This window comes from Mirounga leonina, unplaced genomic scaffold (assembly GCF_011800145.1).
Source record: "Mirounga leonina isolate KUSES-001 unplaced genomic scaffold, KU_Mleo_1.0 Mir_94, whole genome shotgun sequence".
NCBI classification, from domain to species: Eukaryota; Metazoa; Chordata; class Mammalia; order Carnivora; family Phocidae; genus Mirounga; species Mirounga leonina.
The window spans coordinates 48016436-48043757 of NW_023270855.1; the positions used below are offsets into that span (position 1 = coordinate 48016436).

At 44.5% G+C, this 27322-nt stretch overlaps 1 protein-coding gene across 1 annotated transcript in view; it reads left to right on the forward strand.

Annotated features, from left to right (window-relative positions):
• The first annotated feature begins 98 nt into the window (after positions 1-98).
• BRD4 (bromodomain containing 4) overlaps positions 99-27322 on the forward strand; it is a 92149-nt gene continuing 64925 nt past the window's right edge. The window contains exon 1 of the mRNA XM_034997779.1: positions 99-137. The gene's annotated coding sequence lies outside the window, so the exon portion shown is untranslated. The remainder of the gene's footprint in view (positions 138-27322) is intronic.

Consider the following 27322-nt stretch of genomic DNA (forward strand, 5'->3'; position numbering starts at 1 on the left):
GCGGCGGGGCGGGTGGCCGGGGGCGGGCGGGGGGCGGGCCGAGGCGCCCGGCACTTCCTGCCGCCGCCATTTTGTCAAGTGAGGAGGAGGAGGAGGAGGAAGCGGCCGTCGCGGGGCCCGCGGCGCGCCCGGCCCCGGTAAGTCCGGGCCTGGCGTGGTGGCCGCGGGCGCCGCTGTTCCCGGCCGCGGCCCCCGGGGCGGCCGCGGCCCCGGCGCTCACGTGGACCGGGCTCAGCGCGCTCTACCTCGGCGACTGGGTCCTCCTGCCCGGGCTGGGGCAGCGCGCCCCCGCCCCCATTTTCTCGCCTTCCCGGCGGTCCCGGGAGCTCTGCGGAGAATGGGTCTGGTCCCCAGGTGGAGGGAGGAGGCTGCCGCTGCACACCTGCCCGGAGACACCCCGGCGGGTGGGAGAGGTGCTGTGTGGGGCGAACCTGACCCCCTCTACCCACCCACTCCCAGCCTGGCAGCCCTGCGCTTGGCGCTTTGTTTTGCTCGGTCGGTGTTCGCTGGCGTCCTTGCCACGGCCTGGTCTGTTCGCTGTGTGGTGCGGGGTGGTGGTTTGGGGTGGGGATGTGGGGGAGTTGTGATTCAGCGAAATAAAATGACACCCCCGCCCCGCCCCTGCGGAAGCAGCACAACTTTACCCGACTGAGCTGCCCCCAAGGCCTGGCCTTGGATGAAAATGGGAAATCCCACTTTGGTGTAGTGGACAGTGAAAAGACTTACATTCAGGCCCGTGGGTGAGTCATGTGCTTTTGCTGAGTGGCTGACCTCCCATTTACTCAAGACCACGCATTGTTTTTTGAAATGTTACTTTTATTTGTTTACTCATTTGATGTTTTCTGCAGCCTGGTGAGGTTTATGGTCTTGGTCTTTGGGTTCATTTTTATGTGTGTGTTGGTTGCAAGAAGTGACCTCTTGGGAGTCTTTCGTGAGAATTGAAGTGTCTTTGATTTCCTTTGAGAAGGCTCTATCTGTCCGTATTTACAAAAACTAAGTCTCAGTGTAGCTCTAAGGCAGTGGTTCTTTGCTGCTGTAATAATGGTTGGGAGATTTTTATGAATGGGGCTGTCAAGTTTCTTAAGTTGTTAGTCCTTAGAATTTGTAGTCTGGAAGTGGTAGAGAAAGCTATATTCAACAGGATTTATGAATGTGTTTTCAATTCCAAGTAGGTTTTGGATGGTAAAATCTGTTTTATGATTTTGCCAATAATAAAACATTCCTTTTGGTTTAATTTGGATGGGGATTATCTTTTCTTCAAGGTGTTATAGATAACCAAGCCTGCCTTCCCCCAGAACTTCATCCTGGGGAAGATAAACCTCTCAGATGGTTTCCATTGACTAAATCTAGAAGGAAAAGTATGATTCGTAAGCAAGCAAGCAAGCAAGCAAGCATTGCTTCCCTGTTATGCACCATACCCCTTTCATAGTAGGAAAAACATAGTATCTAAGGGCTTAAGCTGTGGAGTAAATCTCTTAATAAGATCACTTTAGTTGGTCATAACTGGAAGGAGATGAGCCCACCTGTGTACATCTAGCTAGAATTCAGCCCCAGCCAATTTGCTGAAGATAAGGAGTTCTGCCTACAGATGAAAGTCGGAACTTGAAAGTGGCTACATTTTCGGGATAGGTTGACTGTTCGCCCGTATGACTAGCTTCCCTAGCTTGGATGGTGATGAGAAAAAAATTACCTAAGAATTGCAAGAGAATTACTGGCCACTTTGTAAAATTTCCACTAAATTATTGAATTGTTTAAAGGAATTTAGACTTTGTTTCCAAAAGTTACCCTTTTGAACCAGTTGTTGTGATCTTTGTACTAAATTGCACTTTTGTTTTTGGAGGTTGGGAGGATGCGATATTTTTCTGTTACACAATTCAGGTTATTGAATGACTTGAGATTTACATATTTAGAAGGAGATTGGAATCCTTGTACGTAATTTAAAGCAAAAACTATTTGGCACTTCAATGATTTGAAGACTCTGGGCTGTTAAATCTTTTGACAACCACTGTCATCTGTCACAATTGTAAAGTATTTAGATTTCTGATTTTGAATAAACTTGTAAAATAGATCATGTTTGTTTTTATGCTCCCGGCAAATGTATAAAAAGGAAAGAAAAGCTTGTCATTGGAAACTGCTACCAATATTTCATAAATCTTTGTGACTTTTGTGTTTAGCCAGGACTGCATGTCTGCAAGGTGAGAAGTGTGGGGGATTCTTTGCAAATGCTGACAGTTCATTTTTAATTCATAAGACATGAGTTTGTGAAAAAATAAAATTTTACATTTTTTTGTTTTGTTTTACTGGAATGTAAGTTCCATGCAGGCAGGGTTATGTTTGCTTGGTTTTGCCTATTTTAATTCTCTGTTGTATCTTCAGCACCTAGAAGAGCACCTAAAATATTCTTTGAGTGAACAAACTGGAAAGATAACGGAGCAAGAATTTGGCATACCAAATGCAAATAATTCCTCTTAAATTAACTTTAGGAGGGGATATAATTGGTTAGTAGTGATTTAGAAGTAATGTGACTTTTAAGTAGGGTGGTAAGGTCCAGAAATTGCAGTATACTTATTTATAGTCCAGGCAATGTGACATGCAGTTGCTTCTGTGCACTGTCTACTGTACATTTCCCACTTAGTTTGAAATGTGGTGAGTGGGTTTGGGCTGTGGTTCAACACTGGCCTGGGAAAAGTATTTTAAGAGGGAGATGAAGTGGGTAATAAACATGTATGGGTAGCATTTCTTTAATGTGAATCTCATGTTGTCAATAAAAACTTGATTTTTTTTTTTTTAACATTAAGCACTTTCTTTTTAATATTCGGGTTTCATGTGGACGTGATTGCCCAATCAATTTCAGCGATTAGTTCCTGAGCTCTTACTATGTGCAAAGGAAGACAAAAAGATATTTGCACGTGAGTTTTCTTTGATGGGTTTGTTCTTTATTAACATATTTATTTCTAAACGTTTACTGAATATAAATTGTGTATAACTTGATCGTTACACTGTTACTGTAATAAAATCCCACCGAATACCCTTCTTTAAAGAAATAACAGCTTTACCGAGATACAATTCACACACAGTACAGTTCCCCAATTTAAAATGTACAATTCAGTAGTTTTAGTATATTCAGAGTTGTGCAGCCATCACCATAACGAATGTTAAGACATTTACATCCCGGGCGCCTGGGTGGCTCAGTTGGTTAAGCGACTGCCTTCGGCTCAGGTCATGATCCTGGAGTCCCTGGATGAGTCCCGCGTTGGGCTCCCTGCTGGGCAGGGAGTCTGCTTCTCCCTCGGACCCTCCCCCCTCTCATGAGCTTGCTCTCTCTCATTCTCTCTCTCTCAAATAAATAAATAAAATCTTTAAAAAAAAAAAAAAGACATTTACATCCCTCCAGAAAGAAATCCCTATACATTAGCAGCAGCTCTCCATCCCTGCCCAGTCCCTCAACGCCTGGCAACCACTAATCTGTTCTCTATCTCTATAAATTTGTCTCTTCTGGATATTTCAGGAATCATAAAATATGTAGCCATTCGTGTCAGATCTCTTTCAGTATAATGTTTTCAAGGTTTGTACTATAGTATGAATCAGTACTTCATTCTTTTTATAACTGAATGATATTCCATTATGTGAACCCATGCCACATTTTATTTATCCATTCATTAGTTGGTGGATATTTGGGCTGTTCCCACTTTGGCCGCTGTGAACATTCATGTACAAGTTTTTGTGCAGACATTTTTTTGTGGGTAGATATTTAGGAGTGGAATTGCTGGGTCATGATAACTATTTGATGATGTGCAGTGACTTTTTAACTGCCTTGATTTTCTAGTGCTTTCACAAGGGGTTAAAAGAAAAGCTTGCTGAGCTGTGGGTGTACCCATTTAAAAAAATGAGGAAATGGAAGTACAAGGATGTCAGCATGTTGCATGTAGTACAGTCTGCGTGGTTTGATCCCAACTTAGTTTTTAAAAATTGTACATTCCTAGAGAACAGTTTGAAATGCTGGTAAGGCACAGAAACCCATCTGGAAGATGCACTCCACACTTCTGTTGTAAAGGGTAGTTGTTAAAACCCTTAATTTTCTTTTTCAGTCTAAACAGGCTACAACTCATTAAACTGAATCCACACATCCCACCTTAAATCATGGGATATGTTCCATTCTAAAGAAATAGATAAAGTCCAGTGTCAAAGTTAGGACAAACAGCCATCTGTCACATTCTTGACAACCCTGAAGCGGGGGAATAGCACTGACTGGTCCACCATCATTTGAAAATGAGATTGTAAGTTTTTTTTTTCTCCTTTCCTAAACAAAAGTAGTTTGTGGTCATTTGAAATGATTTGAAAAATAACAATGTTAACATAATGTTGTCAAAAACTACCTCTTAATCTCATTTGTATTGCAATTTTTTCTATTTATGAGTAAAAGAATTAATTATACTCTTAAATTTTCAAAAAATATGTGATCACTTCCAAGATGCTCTATTTAAATAGTTGTCTAATATTCTACCATATGAATGTACCATAATTTTGCTGTTTTTGGACATGGTTTTCAAGTTTTCTTTTTTCATGTCTAAGGAGGGAATCACTAGATCAAGGGGTGTGCATTTTTTAAACCTTGATACAAATTAGTTTTCCAGGGGCGCCTGGGTGGCTCAGTTGTTAAGCGTTTGCCTTTGGCTCAGGTCATGATGCAGGGTCCTGGGATCAAGCCCCGCATCGGGCTCCCTGCTCTCCGGGAAGCCTGCTCTTCTCTCTCCCACTCCCCCTGCTTGTGTTCCTGCTCTTGCTATCTCTCTCAAATAAATAAATAAAATCTTAAAAAAAAAAAAATTTAGTTTTCCAGAAAAATTCCATGAATGTCCATTTCTCCACAATTACAGCTTGACAGTGTCTTGTAACATTTTTTTTCCCCATAAAAAGCAATTGGGTAAAAACAAAATGTCCTCTTGAGTGTGTTCTGAAGGCTTCTGAGAAGCATATGTGTCTCGACATCTTGCTCTTTGACCTTTCTACTCTCTCCTGCCAGAGTTGGACTTTGTTTCCTGAAATCAAGTCTCAGAATTCCTGATCCTGTGATAGGAACCCAGTGTTAACTGAATGCTCTGGGGAAGGCTACTGGGAAGGGCTTGTGCAGCATCTTGGCATCTGATCCTGTCTCATATTTGCTAGCCTGCTCCAAAGACTCATACCACCAGCGTGACACAGACCACAGTTTGACTCCTGGCCCTGCTGCCACCCGTGTGGCCTTCAGCTTGTCTCTCAACCTCCTGCAAATTCCACATTTTTTTCATCTGAGGGTAAAATGAGGTGGTGCCCTCTCAAGGTTAGCTACTTACTTGCTGTCATTGCCCAGGGTGAAAAAATGAAGTGGGAAGAGGTAGCCAGGTATGAGAGTAGAGCTCCTGAAGGCTAAGAAGGTGCACTAGCTGGTACTCCTAGAAATCATGTCACCAGGTGACACCAAGGTCTGCCAGGTGCCTTCTAAGAAGACATCCCCTCTATGTCTTGTCTTCCTCCCAAGTAAACGGTGCATGGAGACCAGTGGAGGAGGTGATTCAAAGTGGGGATTAGGGATTTTTTTTTTTAAGTGAGGATTTGTTTTTATCTGATATTGAGATTAAAGGAGATGCTGATGGGATTAGGGGAAATTCAGTGGTTTGGGGGCATCCACTCTGGGATGTTGGCTGCAGAATTTGGGGAAATGATCCAGCAGGGAAATGTAGCCTGGTGTATTTTCGGGCCTAAAATTTAAGTTTCCTATTTCATTAAAACTTGGTAATATGAATAAAGGCAATGGCCATGGTGCCAGAAGTCGCTGGTGGACTAAAGTTTTTCCAGAGCACAAGCACAGCATCTTTCCCTACCTTCTTTGGCCCTAATATGAATTGTGTTGACATCTGGGCATGACAGAACGATTCTGATCTCCAGGAAGGTTTGTGTCACAAATCAGCCTCTGATTTGAGAGACAGGCATCTGGATGGGCCAGGAAAGTGAAGTTCCTCGTTGGGAGGCTGAGGTCCTACTAATGGACTTTGGGCCTTGTTGACCAGATGAACCAGTTGATGTCAGTCACTGTTACCAGGGACCATCAGGATCCATTGCCATGTGGGGTGTTTTTTGTGTTAAACCCAATTGGAGAATAACTTTCGGAGATCAGCCAGATCTGAGCATTTAACTGCAAATTAAGTGTTCGAATGGGGGCGCCTGGGTGGCTCAGTTGGTTAAGCGACTGCCTTCAGCTCAGGTCATGATCCCAGGGTTCTGGGATCGAGCCCCGCATCGGGCTCCCTGCTCAGCTGGAAGCCTGCTTCTTCCCCTCCCACTCCCCCTGCTTGTGTTCCCTCTCATGCTGTCTCTCTCTCTTTCTCTCCCCCTGTCAAATAAATAAATAAAATCTTTAAAAAGAAAAAAAAGTGTTCGAATGAATATGCCATTTTGGGATGTGTGGGTGGCTCAGTCTCGGTTAAGCAGCTGCCTTCGGCTCAGATCATCATCCCAGGGTCCTGGGATTGAGTTCCGCATCCGGCTCCTTGCTCCGTGGGGTGTCTGCTTCTCCCTCTGCCTGCCACTCCCACTGCTTGTGCTTACTCTCTGTCTGTCTCTCCTCTCTCTCTGACAAAATCTTAAAAAAAATATGCCATTTCTTCTTTTTGATCTGTGACATACTTATAAAGACTTTTTTTTAGTTCGTCCTAAGTATAGGCTCTTCTGTGATCTTTCCCTTGACAGGTATTGGCCTGTTCTACCCAATATAGGAAGTTCTAGGTCTTTGGGCTGTGGAGAGCAGGCTTGATTGAAGCTGTGTCGCTGGAAAGGGAGAACTGTGGAGTCCACTCTCAGGGTTCACGCCCTGCCCCCTTCTGGTCTTGACCTCAGGTGATTTACATAATCTCTGTAGACCTCAGTTTCCTTATTTGTGAAGTGGAATATGTATACCTGAGCATTGGCAGGTGGCCAGAAGGTGCAGGGGAGGGCGGGCTCACATCTGTATTGTATTTGGATTAGTAGGGTCTGAAGGGAGTGCTTGCTTTGCTCTGCCTGAAGGGCTTTGAGAAAAGCTGTCCAGACTCTACTTTGCATGTGGTCACCTTCCTTGTCTTGGTTCCATTTAAGGCTGAAGGTCCGTATTTGTTCCTTGTTGCTGTCAAGTCAGGAGGCACTGGCACACTGTGGAAGCAGTGCCAAGGGAGAGGTGTTGGGCTTGGTCTTATGCAATTTCCAGAAACAGGAATTAGTAATTCCTATGTCCTTGCAGGTGGCTAATGTCCTCACTTGTCCTACCCAGGCAATAACACATACACATCTGTGGGCAAATTGACCTTTGAGATTGTTTTGTGTTTTAAGAATAAAGAAAAAGGAAGAGCGTGAGATCAGTTTGGGGATTTTACACTTGAAACATTTTCCATTGTTTTTGAGGAAACCTGTATTTGGTGGGAGCAGATTGTTAATGTGAGGGTTGAAACAGGAGAACTGCTGGGCGCCTGGGTGGCTCAGTTGGTTAAGCGACTGCCTTCGGCTCAGGTCATGATCCTGGAGTCCGGGGATCGAGTCCCGCATCGGGCTCCCTGCTCAGCGGGGGGTCTGCTTCTCCCTCTGACCCTCCCCCCTCTCATGCTCTCTCTCTCTCATTCTCTCTCTCAAATAAATAAATAAAATCTTAAAAAAAAAAAGAGAGACAGAACTGCTAATGTGAGGGTTGAAACAGAACTGCATGGAGTGTGGAACCTGCCAGCACTGCGTACATAAATACGTACGTACACACGTGTGTGCATGTGTATGCATGAGAACTGGGTACAGGGGCACACTGTACTTGCGTTGGACCAGTCACATACCCTCTCAAGTCTGTTTCTCACGTAAAATGGGGTAATAGGTTTGGGCTCCAGAGAACTTGGACCAGAATCTAGATTTTTAAAAGAAAGTCGTTATTGTTTTATCTTTTTTTTTTTTTTTAACTGAGGGTAATGACATGAACTTAAGGGTTGCAATCATGTTTAAGGGGAAAGGGTAATGTCAAAGAGTGTCGCACATTGAAGAGTATTTCATAAAATCTTTACTTGGACTTTATGTATTGCTGTGTATATGATAAAACGTGTATCTTACCGTGGGCCCTGTCAGAACAGTGTGAAATAACATTGTTTTAGCTACCCACTCGTAACTGTAGGTACCTTGATGGTAGTTTCTCTTAGCCTTATTGCAAGCTATTTCTTCCGCACTTGTCCGAGGGTGACTCCTGTATATGTTTTCTAGTAGCAGGTGAATTGCATTGCTCTTTTTCTTCCTTGTACCCACTGCTTGCTGAGCCCTCTCTGTAGGGGCTGGAATGGGCGGGGGAATTGAGGAAGCCTGTATTGGTGAAGGTTGTCAGTCTGCAACGGGCAAAACAAGTATATAAAGAGTGTTGTGTGTGTGTGTGTGTTAAAAAAAATCAACCGAGTAAATTTTAAAGATCTTAGTTGACTTTATTCAATGATTCATGAATTGGGCAGCATCTCACCTAGTAAATAGAAAGGAGCGCCAAAGAGCTGTATAAAATGAAAGGTTTTTACAGACAAAAGGGGGCAGGATGAGGAAGTTACAGTGAAGAGCAGATTGTTTTAGGCAAGGTCACCTTCCTTTAGGGGCTGGGGTCTGTTGGGCAGATTACCTCACTAGTGCTGACCAGGTAATTCCAGACTGACTGGTTTAAAATTCCACTCCTGGGAGAAGTTGAAACCATAATTTGGTATTAAGTCTCAGTTTGGTGACTGTGGGGCTTAGCACAAGTGATTCCATTTGGGGCCTTTTCTCTCTTCAGGTGTGTGAGGCAAACTACCTGTCTTTTATTCTCAGAAACTGTCCTTCCAACTTTCTAATTAAGATCTCTCTCTCTGGAAATAGTTTTATTGGTTAGGTCTTCCTGATAGAAAAAACTAATGTAAAACTGTTAAAAGGGAACTCTGTTGGCTGATGTGACAAGAAGTCGAGTGGGTCTCAAACAGGGACCTCAGAGCTTGTTACCTATCTCTGATATACTGATGTCAAGGTCAAGATTGAGTCTTCCCAGGTAATGCTGTCTGATGGCAGAAGACTCTGACTTGGATCATTGCCCATCACTAACCTTGTACAGAATGGGAATGCCAAACCACCTTGCCTCAAACATAGGACCTGTAGCCCATCTCTGCTTTCCACTTGCTCAACCCAAATAATAGCTCCAGCAGCATCTTGTTCATTCATTATGAGGCATGCTAGGTGAATTTACTTTGGTTGAGCAGTCTGTCTTTTCACTAGAAGTAGTGTGCCCCTTGAGTGGAAGCAAGAAATTTTGGGTGACTGAAAGGGAAGCTAATTTTCCATGCTAAGTCATAAACCAGAATTAAAATCAGCTTAGAGTGAGTAAATCAAGAAAAGGGTAAAGCGAAGATGGTTAAGAATTATGTATTCCCAGTCCTTTGGTAGAGGATTAAATGGTTTATTTTACCAGGTGCTGGGTACAGAGGGAGCCACTGTGGGGAGCTGTAAGAGGGGTCAAGCCAAGTCTCAGGGTCTCTTTTGGTGGAGGGAGAGGACTCAGGTCACCAGTGATGATAGGGTCCAGTTTGGCCAGAAAAACAGCCCTCAGGAAGCACGGGAGATGGGCTTCTAACATCGAGGAAGCACAGGGCAAGACTTGGAAAGGAGACCAGTGAACGCCTGTATGAATGAAATTGTAATGGAGAACATTTCAGTAGACTGGGTTCATCTTTTGTCCATGCTTGTGAAAACTACAGTTGTAATTTTGCCATTTGCTAAGCTGTTTCTGTACTTAAGTTCTTGTAAAGTCTGCTGCTTGACATTCCTCTGGTATTACAGAAAGCCTACTCAGATTTATTTCCATAATCAAAAACAAGTGTTAAGCACTGCTAGAGTAATCATTTTCCTACAGTTCTTGCTGTTGGATTTATTCAGTCCTTTAAAGAGCTTGGAGTAATTGAGGATCCAGTGGCCAAGGATGAGACCAGCCCTGCTTCTCACTAGAGTATCAGTTCTTGATGGGATGTCAGAGGTCATCTTGAGAATGTGACGAATGGGGCGCCTGGGTGGCTCAGTCGTTAAGCATCTGCCTTCGGCTCAGGTCGTGATCCCAGAGTCCTGGGATCGAGTCCCACATCGGGCTCCCTGCTCCAAGGGAAGCCTGCTTCTCCCTCTCCCAACCCCCTTCTTGTGTTCCTGCTCTCGCTCTGTCTGTCTCTGTCAAATAAATAAATAAAAATAAAATCTTAAAAAAAAAAAAAGAATGTGACGAATGCTGTGGGTCCTTTCTCCAGAAAAAAAATGCATATGCGTGAATGTCGAACAGTTGCGGAGGATGGTTCTCATGAACCAGAGCCCATCCAAGGAGCATGTACTAAAATGAATTTCCTGAATTTTACTTCGAGAAGCTCTTGGTGGTTTTGAAGACTTTCCTTTTTGCAGGTAGCCTGCTTTTGCAGACAGACATTTACAAACTTATGACATGGAAACAGTGTGGAGCACCCATTTTGGTTTGTCCTTGTAAAATCCTCCAGAGGGGTTTATAGAGCTGTTACTGTGAGCGTCAGCAGTGGTACAAACCTGCCCAAGACACCCCCTCTTTTCCGGCTTGTTTTCTTTCCTGGGCATGAGGAGTGTCAGAATGGGCCTATCAGTGGCTGCAGAGGAAGAGAGGTTTTTGTTCACTGAAGTTGCCACTGTTCGTAAAACTGTCTCCAGGATTTGGTGTTGGCCTGGAGCTTTTGCTGCAGAAGGTAACCCAGTGGGCCATTAGCTAGCCTGTCATTTGGTGGTGGTGGATGTGGGTAGATTTAGGATTATGGCTGTAGGTCCCTATTGTGATTTAGTGCCTGCTCTTCATGCGTACACTAGGAACTACACGCTGAGGGAGATAGAACTTGTGGGATGGCAAAGTATCATTCTTTTTTTTTTTTTAAGATTTTTATTTATTTATTCATGAGAGACAGAGAGAGAAAGAGAGGCAGAGGGAGAAGCAGGCTCCCAAGGAGCAGAGAGCCTGATGCGGGACTCGATTCCAGGACTCTGGGATCATGACCTGAGCCGAAGGCAGACGCTCAACCATCTGAGCCACCCAGGCGCCCGGCAAAGTATCATTCTTCAGCATAATGTTAATGCTTAAGAATATGAACATGCTACTCCATGTGTGGAGCATGATGCCACTCTCCTGTCTGTCTCTCCCCACATGCCTGTGTGGTGGAAAGAATAGGAAACACAATACCATAAACTTGAATAATTCATACTTCTGTAATTGGGGCAGAGTTGGAGGATGGAAAAGATCCTGTTACTTCTAAGAATAGTTTATATTAAAAACTCCCTTTCTCCTCATTAATCTCTGAAGTTCGAAGATTAAACTTGTTATGTGCTGATGGATATTTCACTCATTTACTGTTGGTGTTGGCTTTAATTAATCCCATTGCTCTGCTCAGTTGAATTACAGTCTTACTGTACAGGCATGATTTTTGTTACTTGAGCAGTTGCCCTTTTCTGTTCTGTAATTAAGAGAAGCAAGATAGGGCACATGGAAGAGTTTTGTAAAAGGTGGTGCCATCCATGTGTAGGTTGTTTTCATTTATAATCTTTGTTGAAAAGTACTTGGTGCTCAAGTGCTTTCAGTTATAAAAAGCTGCTGAGTAAGAAAGTCATGTGTATGTGTCTTCATTTGTTTTCCTTTTGACACTAGGAAACAATTGAGCTGACAGATTAGCTGTCTGAAATAATACCACCTTTTGTTCATCTATTTCAGAATCATAACACGCATCTTTGTAATCCCAGGAATGCAGTTTTGAGTTACCAGTGTTGGAGCCCTTTTGAGTTGCAGCACATGCAGCCTGTAGTTTAGTTGGCCTGTCTTCAGGGTCCTCTCTCAGGACATCTCCAGGCCTGTTTGCTTTGGGAACCCTGTGTGAGCATCCTTCCCTTGTGCTTGTGAGGGCTGAATGCCCTCCCTGGCCTGTGGCTCTTTCCGCTTGCCTTCCAGACCCCCATATTCCCTTTGTTCACCTTGAGGCAGTGCTTATTTTTGATCCATGACTGTTTGTGAAAAGGTTTCCTGTAAAGGGTAGAACTATCTTTTCTGAATGTATGGGTTTTTTTCTCTGTTACTGCTTGCCTATTTTGAAATAGTGAAGTCGAACATGAGTCACCTGGCTGTCATCCTTAATGTATGGAGCTGCAGTGTGGGTCTCTTCTTTCTCACTGTTTCCCCAGACGGGAAACTTGAGCATATGTTTATGAGCACTCTATTTTAGTGAGTATTTGAGTGGTTACTGTGACCCAGGTGCTAGATTTCTAAGAAAGGCTCCTATGTTTTCCTTAAGTCTTAATAAAAGACCCTTACTAACTGGGTACTAGTATCATCTCCATTTTGGAAAAGGAAGCTGACACCCAGAGAGCTCAGTCACTTGAGCAGGGACGCAAGGCAGCACCTGGCTCCAGAGTCCACGTGCTCTCTCTTTTTTTCCAAGATTTTATTTTTAAGTAATCTCTACACCCAACGTGGAGCTTGAATTTACAACCCCGAGATCAAGAGTTGCATGTTCCACTGAATGAGCCAGCCAGGCACCTCCCACATGCTCTTGACTTCTGTTCTACAAGCTATGGAAGGAGGGAATCTGCCACATGTAGATGGTTAAGATGGTACATAATGTGCACAAGGTAGACTGCAGGAGTGCTTTCTGAGAGGTATAGGCTGGCCACTCTGGAGGAAGAGAGACCTCGCAGCTGTGAGCACAGGAAAGGAGCTGGCATTTTGGCTGGTCCATCTGAGGACAGCTGAGGCCTGGGTGGAGATCTGGACTGTTCTGCGAGCAAGCACCTGTCCCTTGGAGGCACTCAACTGGGGTGGGGAATGGTCAGAGGAGGGTCATTACTCTGGCTGGGCAGATCCCCTTTTCATCTGGGTCATTAAATGCAGTGCTACTCTCCTGAGGAGTCTCATGAAGAAATTTACATGAGTAGAATTAAACTTCATCTGCCTTGATTTGGTTTCACCTCCATTTTTTCCTTGCTATTCCAGTGAAAGTCTGAATACAGAAGATGGAGTTTGGGCAGTCAGTAAGCTGGAGTAAACTTCATCTTTAGCCCGTGTGCCCCAGGCTTGTTAAAGCAGGGGCGTGAACTAGATGATCTCTTAGGATTATGGTGAGTCTCTGTGTCTCAAAGTGCCGCTTATTATAGGGTGCAATTGAGTTCCAGCTCATGGGTGCTTATTTCCCACTTAGGGACTCTTGTTTAAAGGGAATTTCCTGCCTTAAGCAAACAGGCCAAATTCTGCCAGGGTGTGTGTAGGACTTACTAGGTAATCAGGCACTGTGCTATCTATATTCTGTGTGTGCAGTGAAGATTCAGTGGTGAATAAAGGTATTTTCCATGTCTATATGCCATGTACAATTAAAGTGCATGTAGAATTAATGACTGGGGCAGAGTAAGGCAAGTGTTTAAGGGGTCCTAATATGTCCAGTGGTGGGCAGTGGCTCAGTGCTAGAAAGGTGGTAATTTATTTAATAAGAGTGCTCTGAAGAAACAGATCATTTTACTTTTAAAACCTTTCTTTGACTTTGTAAGATGACAAATGATCTCATTGAGTAAGAGTTTGGCTCTGAGTAGCTGTGAGAAAAATCCAGTCAAGAGAAAATGGTACAAGTGGTTAAACAGGCTTCATGCAAAGCTAAAAACTAGACTAGTAAGCTAGTTGGAATATGATCAAAATGTACTAGATTTATTGCAGCAAAATTCTGCTGCTCTAAAACCCCACTGCATATAGGCTAAAGCCCAAACTCCCATCCTGTGGTACTCTGGGCCCTAGCTTCTGTGACAAACTGCTGTCCCATGTCTTTGATTCTTTGCTTTTTCTAGACACCCCCCTCCCATCTTTCACGGTCCAGTTTGGATCTTATTTTACAGTGACCTACCCGGTGGGGCTTGAACTCACGACCCTAAGATCAAAAGTCACATGCTCTTCCGACTGAGCCAGCCAGGTGCCCTGTGACCTACGCAGTTTTTAAAGCAGTGCTGTCCTGTGGAACTTCCTGCAATACTGGAAAATCTTGAGTTGCTGAGTTATCCATCCAGCACTGTAGCCACTATCACCATGTGAAAAGTGTGCCTGATTTGACAGGTTTTAGAGAAGATAGGCTTATTTTAGTCCTCTGGTGCTTGTGGTTGAAACTGCCTTGTAGGCAGGTGGAGTGCAGTTCTGGAATGCAGGGGCAGACCTAGGCCAGAAGTGGGGACTTTTGGGCATTGCCGGGAGGGTGGGCGAGGTCTTCTGGGACTGTGTGGAGAGAGAAGAGGGAGGGGCCTGGGCCTACATGTAGAGTGCGAGGACAGTTAGGAGCTGAATCCTGATTTGTGGAGAAGGGCAAGTACCTTGCTCCCATCCCCACAGGAGGTTGGAAATGGAGTCCCAGCAAGGTTCCAGGCTAGAGGAAGCCAAGCCTGCATAGCCTAAGAACTCAGGTGGAGAATTAACCTTCATCAGCTCAGGGAAAGGGCTTTTCCTTTGAAAACTATCCATTGTGGAGTGAACTCCAGTTACCTAGGTAAGTATGGTATTCTCCAATCTCTGCCCTTCTGTTTTTATGGCCTAGAAAATTCCCTGCGCCTCCTTGGAATTTGCTTTATCTAACAGCTTTCATTTCATTCATTCCATATATCTCCCTCCTTCCCCATTTTGTGAGCAGAGCTTTGGGGGAGGGCTAGTGCATTTGGCCCATTATCTTTGGGTGTGGAGAATGTGAACAAAGCCTGAAGCAGGGACTGAAGCCTGAGCTGTGGTTACAGAAAGTGCCAGTGGTGGGTCTGCCTGAATTGAGTCAGCTGAACCAGGTGGATGAAGCCTGCCCTCAGAGCTTGTGTTAGTGCGCTGCAGACCAGACCTCAAGGCCCATTGGGTTTACTCTGTGATTATATTATGAAATGTGCAAAGTTAATACCAAATCATAACTTACTAATAGTATGATTTTTTTTTTTTTTTTTTTTTTAAAGATTTTATTTATTTATTCATGAGAGACAGAGAGAGAGAGAGAGGCAGAGGGAGAAGCAGGCTCCCAAGGAGCAGGGAGCCCGATGCGGGACTCGATCCCAGGACCCTGAGATCATGACCTGAGCCGAAGGCAGACACTTAACCATCTGAGCCACCCAGGCGCCCACTAATAGTATGATTAATAGAGTTTATTGAGCACTTACTTTCTGTTGCATCCCATTTGACACTTACACCAGCCCTGTGAGGGACAGTCTTATCTCCATTTCTAAGTTGAGGAATCTGGTGAAGCCATCTGCCTCCCCCCCCCCCCAACATAGAAGTTTATCATCCTAATGTTTTTAAGTATGTGCACATTGTTGTGCAATAGATCTCTAGAACTTTTTCATCTTGCAAAACTGAAACTCCATTTAACAACTCTCTTTCCCCTTCCCTCCAGCCCCTTGGCAACCACAACTACTTTGTTTCCAAAAGTTTGACTATTTTAGATACCCCACATAAATGGAATCATGCAGTATTTGTCTTTTGTCACAAGCCTATTTCACTTAGCAAATGTCTTCCACGTTGTCACATATGAGAGGATTTCCTTTTTTAAGGCAGAAAATATCCTATTGTTGGGGTGCCTGGGTGGCTCAGTCTTTAAGCGTCTGTCTTCGGCTCAGGTCATGATGCCAGGGTCCTGGGATCGAGCCCCGCATTGGGCTCCCTGCTCGGCGGGAAGCCTGCTTCTCCCTCTCCCACTCCCCCTGCTTGTGTTCCCTCTCTCGCTGTGTCTCTCTCTGTCAAATAAATAAACTCTTTAAAAAATATATATATATCTTAACCGTACATACTTTTTTTTTTAAAAGATTTTATTTGAGGGAGAGAGAACATGAGAGGGGGGAGGGTCAGAGGGAGAAGCAGACTCCCCGCTGAGCGGGGAGCCCGATGTGGGACTCAATCCTGGGACTCCAGAATCAAGAGCCGAGCTGAAGGCAGTTGCGTAACCAACTGAGCCACCCAGGCGCCCTCTGTTGTACATACTTACCACATTTTCTTAATCCAGTCGTATGTTGATGGACATTGGGATTGCTTCCCCTTCTTGGCTTTTATGAATAGTGCTGCAGTGAAATGAACATGGGTTTGCAAATAGCTACTTGCCTACTTTTGAACATAGGTTTCTTTTTTTTTTTAAGATTTATTTATTTGTCAGATTTTTTTTTTTAAGATTTGTTTGTCAGAGAGAGGGAGCGGCAGGGCAGAGGGAGAGGGAGAAGCAGGCTCCCTGCTGGGCAGGGAGCCCAACTCAGGACTCCATCCCAGGACCTTGGGATCATGACCTGAGCTGAAGGCAGGCGCTTAACAGACTAAGCCACCCAGGCATCCCTGAACACAAGTTTCAGTTTAGAACTTGGATGCAGAAGTCTGCTACAAAATTCCCATGTCCTGTTTGCATGCTGAAACTGATCTGGGATTTTTATTAGTCAGCTGTGAAAAGTGGACACAAGGGTACAAGGAGGGAGATGGTTCAGCAGGGGGTCCCCTGTCCAGCCAGGTGTTTTTCAAGGCAGCCTAAAAAGAAAATATGTGACTGGTTGCAAATGCAGTGGACTCCACCCATTCCTAGGATCTTATCCTGTCAGTTACCCCACAGCCTTGGCTTCCTGACCTAACCCACTAAGGACATTTTCCATGGCAAGTAGCTTGACTTATGTTTTCATTTCAGCTAGTGTAATCCTGAAATGGCTCACAGAATCACTGTAACTTAACATTTCTCTGTGCATTGCCTCCAAATACGACCAGAGCAGCTTAACGTTTGAAATCCTTTAAGTGGGATGGCCCTTACCCAACTCATGATCAGATAGATGTAGCAGAGGTGAGAGGTGCTTCCAGCATCAGTCTTGGCAGGCTCTGCCTTTCCCTGCATTCTGTGTCCTGTGACTTATGCCTGGACAACTTGGATTGCTTCATCCTCCCTCCCGTCCAGTGCAATCACCACCAAATGCTACCTGTCCTTGGAAGGCGAACATAGAGCCTTAGGATAAATAAACTAGGCAGCTTGCTCCCCCAAAAGGAAGCAGCTTAGATTTTTTTTTTTAAAGATTTTATTTATTTATTTGAGACAGAATGAGAGACAGCATGAGAGGGAGGAGGGTCAGAGGGAGAAGCAGACCCCCCGCTGAGCAGGGAGCCCGATGCGGGACTCGATCCTGGGACTCCAGGATCACGACCTGAGCCGAAGGCAGTCGCTTAACCAACTGAGCCACCCAGGCGCCCTTTTTTTTAAGATTTTTATTCATTCATTTGACAGAGAGACATCGAGAGAGGGAACACAAGCAGGGGGAGTGGGAGAGGGAGAAGCAGGCTTCCCGCTGAGCAAGGAGCCTGGCGCAGGGCTCGCTCCTGGGACCCTGGGATCATGACCTCAGCCGAAGGCAAGATGCTTAACGACTGATCCACCCAGGCGCCCCAGATTTTGATTTTTACTTTTTCAGAAAATCTGGTCACATTCTTATAAACGGGACCATCCATTCATCAGTTCATGGACATGTCAGTTTCTGCTTTTTGGTTCTTACGAAAAACACTACTCTGAAGTTTCACATGCAAGTTTTTGTGTAGATGTGTTTTCCTTTCCTTTGAGTATATAGCTTGGGGTGAAACTTCCTCCTTATATGGTAACTATGCTTAATCTTTCCAGGAACTGCGGACTGCTTTCCAAAGTTGCTGCCCTATTTTTACATTCCTGTCAGCAATGCATGAAGGTTCCAGTTTCCCCTCCATCCCTGTCAGCACTTGTTGTTATCTTTCTGATTGTAACAAATTCCTTTTCAGCCTAGCAGAATTGAAGTAGTTTCAGCTTTTACTTCTTACTTTCTCCCTTTTGATCTTCGGGATAAGCAGCAATTGTAGGATACTTCTGCCCAGATGAGTCTTGTCATATGACATGCCAGTTACAAGACACTGTATGCAGATCTGAATGCATGGTATTTTCAAGAGGTTGAATTTTAAGTTGTATCATGGGACTTATTTCTGTGAACTTTTTTTCTAGTGATGTCTTAATTCATCTTTTAGGTAATACAGTGTTGATGTCTTCAGGTGAGGGTTCCAGTCCACATTCTCCCTTCCAGTTTTTTACTCACAGGTGTGCATGTGTACCTGAGGCTAAAGATTTATCTCAGAACCCATCTTACTCTCTATGCTTGTTGGTGAAACAGCTTCTGGTCCAGGGCAGAGGATGAGGGCTTGATTCATTAAGGATCTTAAGCAGACTGTGCCTCCCAGGTTTTGAAACCAGCCATAACTTTGCAGTCACTCTTTTTACTGTTTAAACAGCAATTGGCATTCTCTTGTCCTGGTCTTGGCAGGTCTAGTCACTCAGCGGTTTGTTTCATGCTTAGCAGAGGTTCTCTTTACCTCTGCTGCGTTTTACGTTGGCCAATAGAGCATGCTGAAAATGGAATGAACCACGTAAGGAGGTAAACAGATGAACTGTGACTAGTGGTATTAAAACTGAAAATGGACACTCACTGGCATTTGGAGAAATGGGTGGTGATCTGGGACAGTCGGCTTAACCTCTGAGCCTCTGTTTCCCTATCAGTAAAATGGGGTAACAAAAACCCCACCTCCCTCAAGTTTCTGAAGATCTGTCTGGGATCAAGTAGCTCTAGTGTTAGTAACAAGCTGCTGCTGTCAGGCATAGCAGAGGGAACATGCTCTGATATCACAGAAGATACTGTGGATTCAGTCATACATGATTAAAGGTGCAGTGATTTGCACTTTAAATCTGAGTGATTCTAATGTCTGTCTTCCAGCTTGAGGAGACCTGGCATGACCAGTTCAGTCACCTCTGCTTTGTGTATACTTCTTTTCCTACCTCATTTCCTTGCCCATCCTGAATTTTGAAGTCACCATCCTTTTTTACTCTGGTCTCAGTTGCATATACCTTTAAAGAGTACATTGTTTAGTCTTACTGTTTTTCAGCTTTATTACCCATGCCAACACATTATTTGCAGACTTCTGCCACCTCCTCATTTAAGTTCATGCATGTTGTAGCTATACCTCATTCATTTTCACCAGAGTGTGAATGTATCACGATTGGTTCTCATATTGATTTTAAGATTTTGTTTTTAAGCAATTTCACCCCCAACATGGGGTTTAAACTCACAACCCCATGATCAAGAGTTGCATGCTCTACCAACTGAGCCAGGCAGGCACCCCCTTTAGATTTATTTTTACTGAAGGGGGAAGGGAGGGTGGAATTGGTGTCATTAGAAAGCATTGTTGCTATGAGCCTGTATACAAGTGTTTCAGTAAGTGCCAGGAGTGGAATTACTGGATCATCAGGGATGCCTTCATACCAAATGATTTTCGGAAACAGTCCCATCAGTTTACCTGCCCACATCCTAAAATGTTGGACCACATTTTCACAAACATTGGCATTAATGGACTGCTTATATTTTACTAGTCTTGATGGATACAAAATGTCATTGTGACTTCAGTTATCAGGGAAATGAAGATTAATTTCTGGCTGAGCATCTTCTTCTTCTTTTTTTTTAATTTAACTTAATTTAAATTTGGTTAATTAACATAGTGTATTACTAGTTTCAGTGTTAGAGTTCAGTGATTTATCAGTTGCATATCACACCCAGTGCTCATCACATCACCTGCCCTCCTTAATGCCCATCACCTAGTTACCCCATCCCCCCCCACCTCCCCTCCAGCAACCCTGAGTTCGTTTCCTAGAGTTAAGAGTCTCTTAAGGTTTGTCTCCCTCTCTGATTTCATGTTATTTTATTTTTCCCTCCCTTCCCCTATGATCCTGTTTTGTTTCTTATATTCCACATGAGTGAAATCATATGGTAATTCTTTCTCTGATTGACTTATTTTGCTTAGCATAATACCCTCTAGATGCAGTGATCCACATAGTTGTAAATGGAGAGATTTCATTCTTTTTGATGGTTAAGTAGTATTCCATTTTGTGTGTGTGTGTGTGTGTACACACACCACATCTTTATTTATCTGCCCAATGACAACTGGGCTCTTTCCATAGTTTGGCTGTTGTGGTCATTTCTGCTATAAACATTGGGGGGCAGGTGGCCTTTGGGATCACTATGTTTGTATCCTTTGCGTAAATACCTAGTAATGTAATTGCTGGATTCTGGGGTAGCTCTATTTTTAACTTTTTGAGGAACCTCCATACTGTTTTCCAGAGTGGCTGGACCAGTTTGCATTTCCACCAGCAGTGTAAGAGGGTTCCCCTTTCTCCACATCCTCGCCAACATTTGTTGTTTCCTGACTTGTTAATTTTAAGACTGAGCATTTTCTTGTGTGTATTCAGTGTTGTTGTTGAAATGCCTGTTTCTGATTTTTGCTCATTTTCTTTTAGCTTGTTTATCTCTCTCTCTTTTTTTTTTTTTTTTTTTGAGCAAGTATGTGCATGCACTAGCTGGGCAGGTAGGGGAGGGGCAGAGGGAGGAAGACGGAATCCTAAGCAGGCTCCGGGCTCCATGCCCAGTGTGGAGCCCGACTTGGGGCTTGATCTCACGACCGTGAAATCCTGACCTGAGCCGAAATCAAGAGTCCCATGCTTAACCGATTGAGCCAGCAGGTGCCCCTAGCTTGTTTTATCTTTTTTAATTGATTTGCAGAAGTTGTTTATAGACTGAGTATCAGATCTCTGTGGATAATAGATTTTTTGCAAATATTTTTCCCTAGTTTAGTGCCACCCCCCCATAGTCTTTTGACAAACAGGAGATGTTAATATTAACGTGGGTGAATATATGAATCTTTGTTTTACAGTTAGTGGGAAGAACACTACCTGAAAAATACTCTGTATTGTTTTCTAAAAGTTGTAAGGTTTTGCCTTTCAAATGTATGCCCTTAATTCATCAGGAAATTATTTTTGGGTATAGGGTGAGAAGTTGTGCAGGCTTTGTGACCTCAGATGAATGAATGACATTTCTAGCATCAGCATCCTTGTCTGTGAAACAGATCTTAGTCCCTACCTGTGCAAAGTTCTCATGGGGCGGGGGGTGTGGGGTACAGAATCCTAGCACGCTGGGCCTGAGCCTCAGTATAAGCATTCAGTAATTGCTCATTGGTCTGAGTCCAACTGCATTCCCTAAGCATGTGGACACTCAGGGAAAGTTGGCACTTCACTGGGAAAGTTGTTTCTTATACATCGCCTGCCAACCACTACAGGCATCGTGGCCAGGCTGGGTTTGGCTGCTCAGCAAATCCTCTGGCAGGGCACTGGCTAGCTTGGAGAATGTTCAGCTGTATGCAAAGCTTGCCTGATTCAGGCAGGTGCTCAAGTCAGTACCAGAGCTAATTGGTGTGATATCTGAAGCATTCTAGAAATGGCTGCTTCCTAGGTCCCTAGTGCAGTCACAAGCCTGGTTCCAAGATACTCTCCTAACCAGGAGCTTCAGGCCTTGAGTGGAGCTTGTTTAGTAACTGACACTGAGTACCTGTGCAGACACGGACATACCTTTGTGTGCTCTGGGAGGTCAGATGTCAAAATGAGGGCTTTGGGAGACCAAAAGGCATTGATGCCAACCCCTGCTCATGGAATTTGTTGCGGTGGGTAGTACTCTCTCTGTGAGCCTTTTCCAGTTAGGTTCTCCCAGTGTTCTTGCTGGCATTTTGACCAGGGGCTTTGTCATATACACCTTTTACAGAAGGGACCACTGAGCTGGGCATGTAATAATAAACCATCAAATGTTTCTTGATCCCTCTCAACCCTGTAATGTCCACATTGGAAAACTGGAAATACTTCAACATAAAATAGCTGGGTGTGGTTTGTGAGCTTTGGCCTTTCTTTTTTTTTTTTTTTTTTTTTAAGATTTTATTTATTTATTTGACAGAGAGAGACATAGCGAGAGAGGGAACACAAGCAGGGGGAGTAGGAGAGGGAGAAGCAGGCTTCCCTCCAGAGCAGGGAGCCCGATGTGGGGCTCGATCCCAGGACCCTGGGATCACGACCTGAGCCGAAGGCAGACGCTTAACGACTAAGCCACCCAGGTGCCCGAGCTTTGGCCTTTCTTTGTGATGGGTAGCAGTGGCCATCACTTTGCTGTTAAAGGTGACAGGTCTGTATACACATCCCATCAACACTAGGACACAGGATGTGAGGAGAATATTGATTGTGGGTAACCCTGTGTGCTTCTACACATGAAAATGGTTTTGTTTTTTTTTTAAGATTTTATTTACTTTTAGAGAGATCATGAGCAGGGGGGAAGGGTAGAGGAGAAGCAGACTCCTCGCTGAGCAGGGAGCCCAACGTGGGACTTGATCCCAGGACCCGGAGATCATGACCTGAGCTGAAGGCAGACGCTTAACTGACTGAGCCACCCAGGTGCCTGAAAATAGGTGTTATGATGTGGGGTGACCTTTTCCCTACTTGTGGCTTTTTTGCATTTTTATTGTAAGGACAGTGAAATGTTTTAATCAGAAGACCTCATTCCACAGGTAAAAATGTCCTGCTGCTTGTTCCCTCTGAACCTGAAGGTGTTCTGCTCTTGGCCAGGAGGGAATTGCTTGCTTCTCTTGACACTTCATTGTCTAGGAGCCACCTCACCCACCCCTGCCCCTCCCTTTACTAGTTTTGAGATTCAATCAAAACTTTAAAATTGAGTCAAGGCCCTCTAGGAAGCATTTAGTTTGAAAAATTATTCTACCCAGTAGCTTTGTGTATCACGATAAGTTAGTTGTCTCAAAAGGTTAACGAACTGTACTTTAATCACTCTGGAAAAGCTTGAGTATCAATTTTCCCCCTGCTCTGAGTTTAGGAGTAATCCTCTTCCTCCTTTGATGTGAGTGCAGGAAATGCTGTGGTCATACAGCCCACAAGGATTTTTGTTACTCTTTTAAGATTGTTAGTCTTGCTGTTTTGCTGTCTTAAGTACAAACCACAAGTCACAGAACCCATTCTTTACCTTCAACTAGAATTTTCCTTTCAGGAAAGTACTTTTTAACATTTAGTTCAGCAGTGTTCCAGTAGCTCTGATCTTGTAGGAGTCTGAGCTACACAGGTGGATTTCTCTTTCAGAAAACAGAATATTTGGGTTCCCTCCCCGTTGCCCTTAATAACTGATTGAACAACACTGAACACTTGACATATGGCAGGCACCCTTTGTAAGCCTGCTAATCCGTGGGACAGCACTGAGGGTTGGTCCTGTGAAGCACGGTTCACAGATAAGGAGTCATGAGTCTAACAGTGGCCTGTGTCTCCCAGCTCAGCTCTGGAGCTTGGTGTTCAGACCAGGCTACTCCTGTTTAGCACTTGCAGGTCTGTGTCTGCACTCCTTGCATGGCAGCAGGTCTGAGTCGGGGGGAGCCCACTCTTGGTTTATTTGTTTATTCATTTTCTTAACTTTGCTATAAAACTCACTTTGACAAATGCACTACCAGAGACAGAAACAATATTTTTAGCATCCCCCCCTAATTCTCCTTGGGCCTCTTTGTAGTCAGCTCCTCCTCCCATTCCCAGCTCCACACATGGATTTTTAAAACAAGCTCCCCCCAAAATTCTCTGTGCAGCCAGAAATGAGAGCTACCATCTTACAAGCTCTTTGCAGAGCAGTAGTCATTTTTTGCTTATGACCCTTGGTGGATGAGACGCAGAAGTGGGTGGCCACTTGCTTTAAACACAGGTAGCACCAGAATGTTGGGACCTGCTCTGGAGTGGTGGCTGCCTGGTGGCAGCCTGTTGCTGCAGGAAGGAGGAAGCATTGACGGCATGCCATGGAGTGCACTCATGTTGGGCCACCAAAGGAGCCCTGGAAATGTGTCCCTGTTAATTTGCCTCTCTACATCTTGTCCATATTGGGAATTCTGCCTGAGGTTAGGGCATCTTTTATAGGGAATCCCCAAATTGCTTTTTTTTTTTTAGCTAGGATTGGCCAAACCTGGATGCCCCAGGTGTCCCATCACCCTCCCATCCCCCACTTCTACCAAGGAACTCTTGAGTTGATTGCTGACTGAGCACATATATCACTGCAAAAGAATTGTGTGACTTAGAGAAAGTTGCAGAACTCTCTAAGGGGAAGATTCTTTTAAAAATTGGGGGGGGACACTGCTCATTCGTGCATAATCACCTTTTTTTATTTAAGATTTTATTTATTTGACAGAGCTCTCTCTGTCAGCGAGAGAGCAAACACAAGCAGGGCGAGTGGGAGAGGGAGAAGCAGGCTTCTCGCTGAGCAGGGAGCCCGCTGGGCTGAATCGCTGGGCTGGATCGATCAATCAGAGAAGGCAGATGCTTAACGACTGAGCCACCCAGGCGCCTGCATAATCACCTTCTAATAAGATACTGGGACCTTCTGCTATAAGATAGGCATGTGGATCACAAGTGAGCAGTGTCAGGCTAGAGCCTCGGGTATTCATGCAGGTAGCTGTGGTAGCTGAGCACATTTGCTCCCCAGATGTCTGTGTCTGCAAGTGTTTGTTCCCTGTGACAAGGAACAGCTCTGTGCCAGCAGAGAAGGCTGTTGCTACACTGCTCAAGGCACGGCCCATAAAGGTGACATAGTGATGTGCCAGCAGCTACCCAAGTGCTGGAGTCCTAGGACATTAACCTGGACTGCTTAAGGGATCTCTTAGCGTGGGACCTATTTTCTTTGCTAAGACCTTGGGTGGAGTTGGATTGTGTATTTAACTAGGGATGGCTGATTTGGCGGTGTTCTTTCTGTTAAGCTGATTTTCTGGTTGTAGGAAGTAGATTGTTATAATTTAGGTTTAGTTCACAACTGTTAGGGAAGCTGCATACAAGTGCACTTTCGGGACGCCTGGGTGGCTCAGTCGGTAAAGCGTCTGCCTTTGGCTCAGATCATCATCCTAGGGTCCTGGGAATCGAGCCCCGCTGAGCAGGGAGCCTGCTTCTCCCTCTTCTGCTGCTCTACCTGCTTGTGCTCTCTCTCTCTGACAAGTAAATAAATAAAATCTTAAAAAAAGTGCTCTTTCATTCCTTTTTCAGGGAGTGAGGGGTGGGGAGTAGGGAGAGGAGTGAGGCTTTTACGTTAAGAACGCTAGGAAAGCATTTTGCAGGTTTGTTTGTTTTTGACAGCCCTTTGAGTTAACCACGGTCTTGTTACAGAGTTAGCCAAGATTCAGGCGGAAATGAACCAAATACTTCAGCAGTGCTTACAGTAGATATTTTGTTTGTGGACTTCTGCCTGTGTCCTGTGTTTGTGTGTTTTGTAGAGCACATCAATAAACCAGTGCTTAATAATGAAGTTCAAATTAACTGGGTTGTATGTTGGCCTGCCTGGGGTACCTGTGCTCTGCTGCCTGTGTAGGGCAGACAGAAAGGAACCTTCACTACAGTTGTTGGCTGCCGAGTAACCAGGTGTCTGGCCGCCTGTCGTGTTGTGGCTCGTAGTGATTCTCCCAACTAGCAACACTGGTTGTAACAGAACTTGCTATTGTGCTTCACCTTCATCTTAAAGATGAGATTGCAGAAAGGCCTGATTGGGGAAGGAGACATGTAGACAGCACCCCTTTTTCCCTGCTGCTGGTCCCTTGGGAGTCCAGGGTGTTTGGTTTGAGCTGGGCCCTTCTATTCTGCTGTTACCATTCCATCTTTGATTTCCAACGGAAACGGCTGCTTTCTGCCTCTTACATCATCCCCTGTGATGAGGGCAAGCCTCAGAGGAAATGAGGACACTCCTAGTGGGAGCCCACATCTGTATTCCTTTGTCAGCAGGTGGGTCATTTCCCCCTAGACCTGAACCACGTGCAAAGACAGAGATCAAAAAGCAGATGAAAAGTCAACATGCTCTGAAAGAGATCTACTGACTATGCAAATAGAAAGTTTCTTATACTTGTCCGGCAGACAAAACAAAGGAAGGTGGTGTGGGAGTGTGTCAGGTTTTGATGAGTAAAAACTTAAGCAAAGGAAGCCCCCCACAAGGCTATTTACAAATTTTGTGAAGGCATAGTTGAGGGGCTCTAAATGCTTCTCTGTGTTGTTCATGCATGAAGATGAGGGGGTGATATATTCAAATATATGCTTAGCAACAGAAAAGGGTAATGCTCTCAGTACATTTAGAACTGCCTAAAGAACGGGGCACCTGGGTGGCTCAGTCGTTAAGTGTCTGCCTTCGGCTCAGGTCACGATCCCAGGGTCCTGGGATCGAGCCCCGCATCGGGCTCCCTGCTCGGCGGGAAGCCTGCTTCTCCCTCTCCCACTCCCCCTGCTTGTGTTCCCTCTCTCACTGTGTCTCTCTCTGTCAAATAAATAAAAAAAAACAAAAACAAAAACAAAAAACAACAAAAAACTGCCTAAAGAACAACTTGGGAAGGTCTCATGCCTCTGCGGCTTGGTCACAGGGTGACAGGTTTCCTTGGCCTTTCTGACCTGTAAAAATGCCATACTGGTTGCCATGCTGTGTCCTTTGTCAAGATTGTGAGAATGTAACCCAGGGCTGTTACTGTTTTAAATCTTAACATTACCTATTTGTATGTGGGAAGGGAAGGAGCTGATTTTTCTTTTTTTTTAATCATTTGCTAGAAGCTGTGCCAACTGCTTTTTTTTTTTAAGTCCTTGCAAAAACACAAGGTAGATATTTAAAAATCCTACAAGAAGAAGGGCCTTGGGCTGAGGTGCCTGCCCAGGGTCATCTGGACAGGATCTGAACCAAGGTCTTGCTGGATCTGAAGTACATGTTTCACCAGGGTAAGAGGAAGTGTCGACCACCATCAGAGACCACTCCCCGTGAAAGGGAGGCAAAAGGGGTCATGTCTTTAGAGAATCGGAGAGCAATCAGTTGTTCTCTAGATTAGAGAAGCCTCTGTCAGTACACCTCCTTTGTTAAATGGATTTTCAGAGGATTTGAGAGTAAGTTAGTCTGTCTTCCTTTATTCCCTTGGATTTTCAAATCTTAAATTTAAAGCCTGAGGTTGAGCAGAGTGCTGCTTCAGGAGCCAGAGCTCGGTGCAGTTGAGAGGTCAGTAGACTGTGCATTGGGTGCCACCTCACTCCTCTGCTGATTCCCTGGGCTCCCTGTTGACTTTTAGCAGCCATGACATACTCTGCATTACTGCTGTCCAAAGACACATTGGCTCATCTGCAGGCATCCTGCCTTCTTGGGGTTAGGGGGTCTCTGTCCTAGGCTTTAGGTTTTGTGTAACTGGCATTTGTAGTTGGTTTCTGGCTTTCTTCAAACATTTATTGGGACCTTTCAACCTGCTAGGTGCTGACTTGATGCTGTTCATAGCAATATGAACTTGGAAGAAAAGGAGCAGGCACCATCATAGTTTGATGGATGCTGTGGTTGCTTCCAATTTCAAATTCCAGTTTTTCATTGCTGGTATATAGGAAAGTTAGCTTTTTGCATATCAGCTTTGTATCTTGCA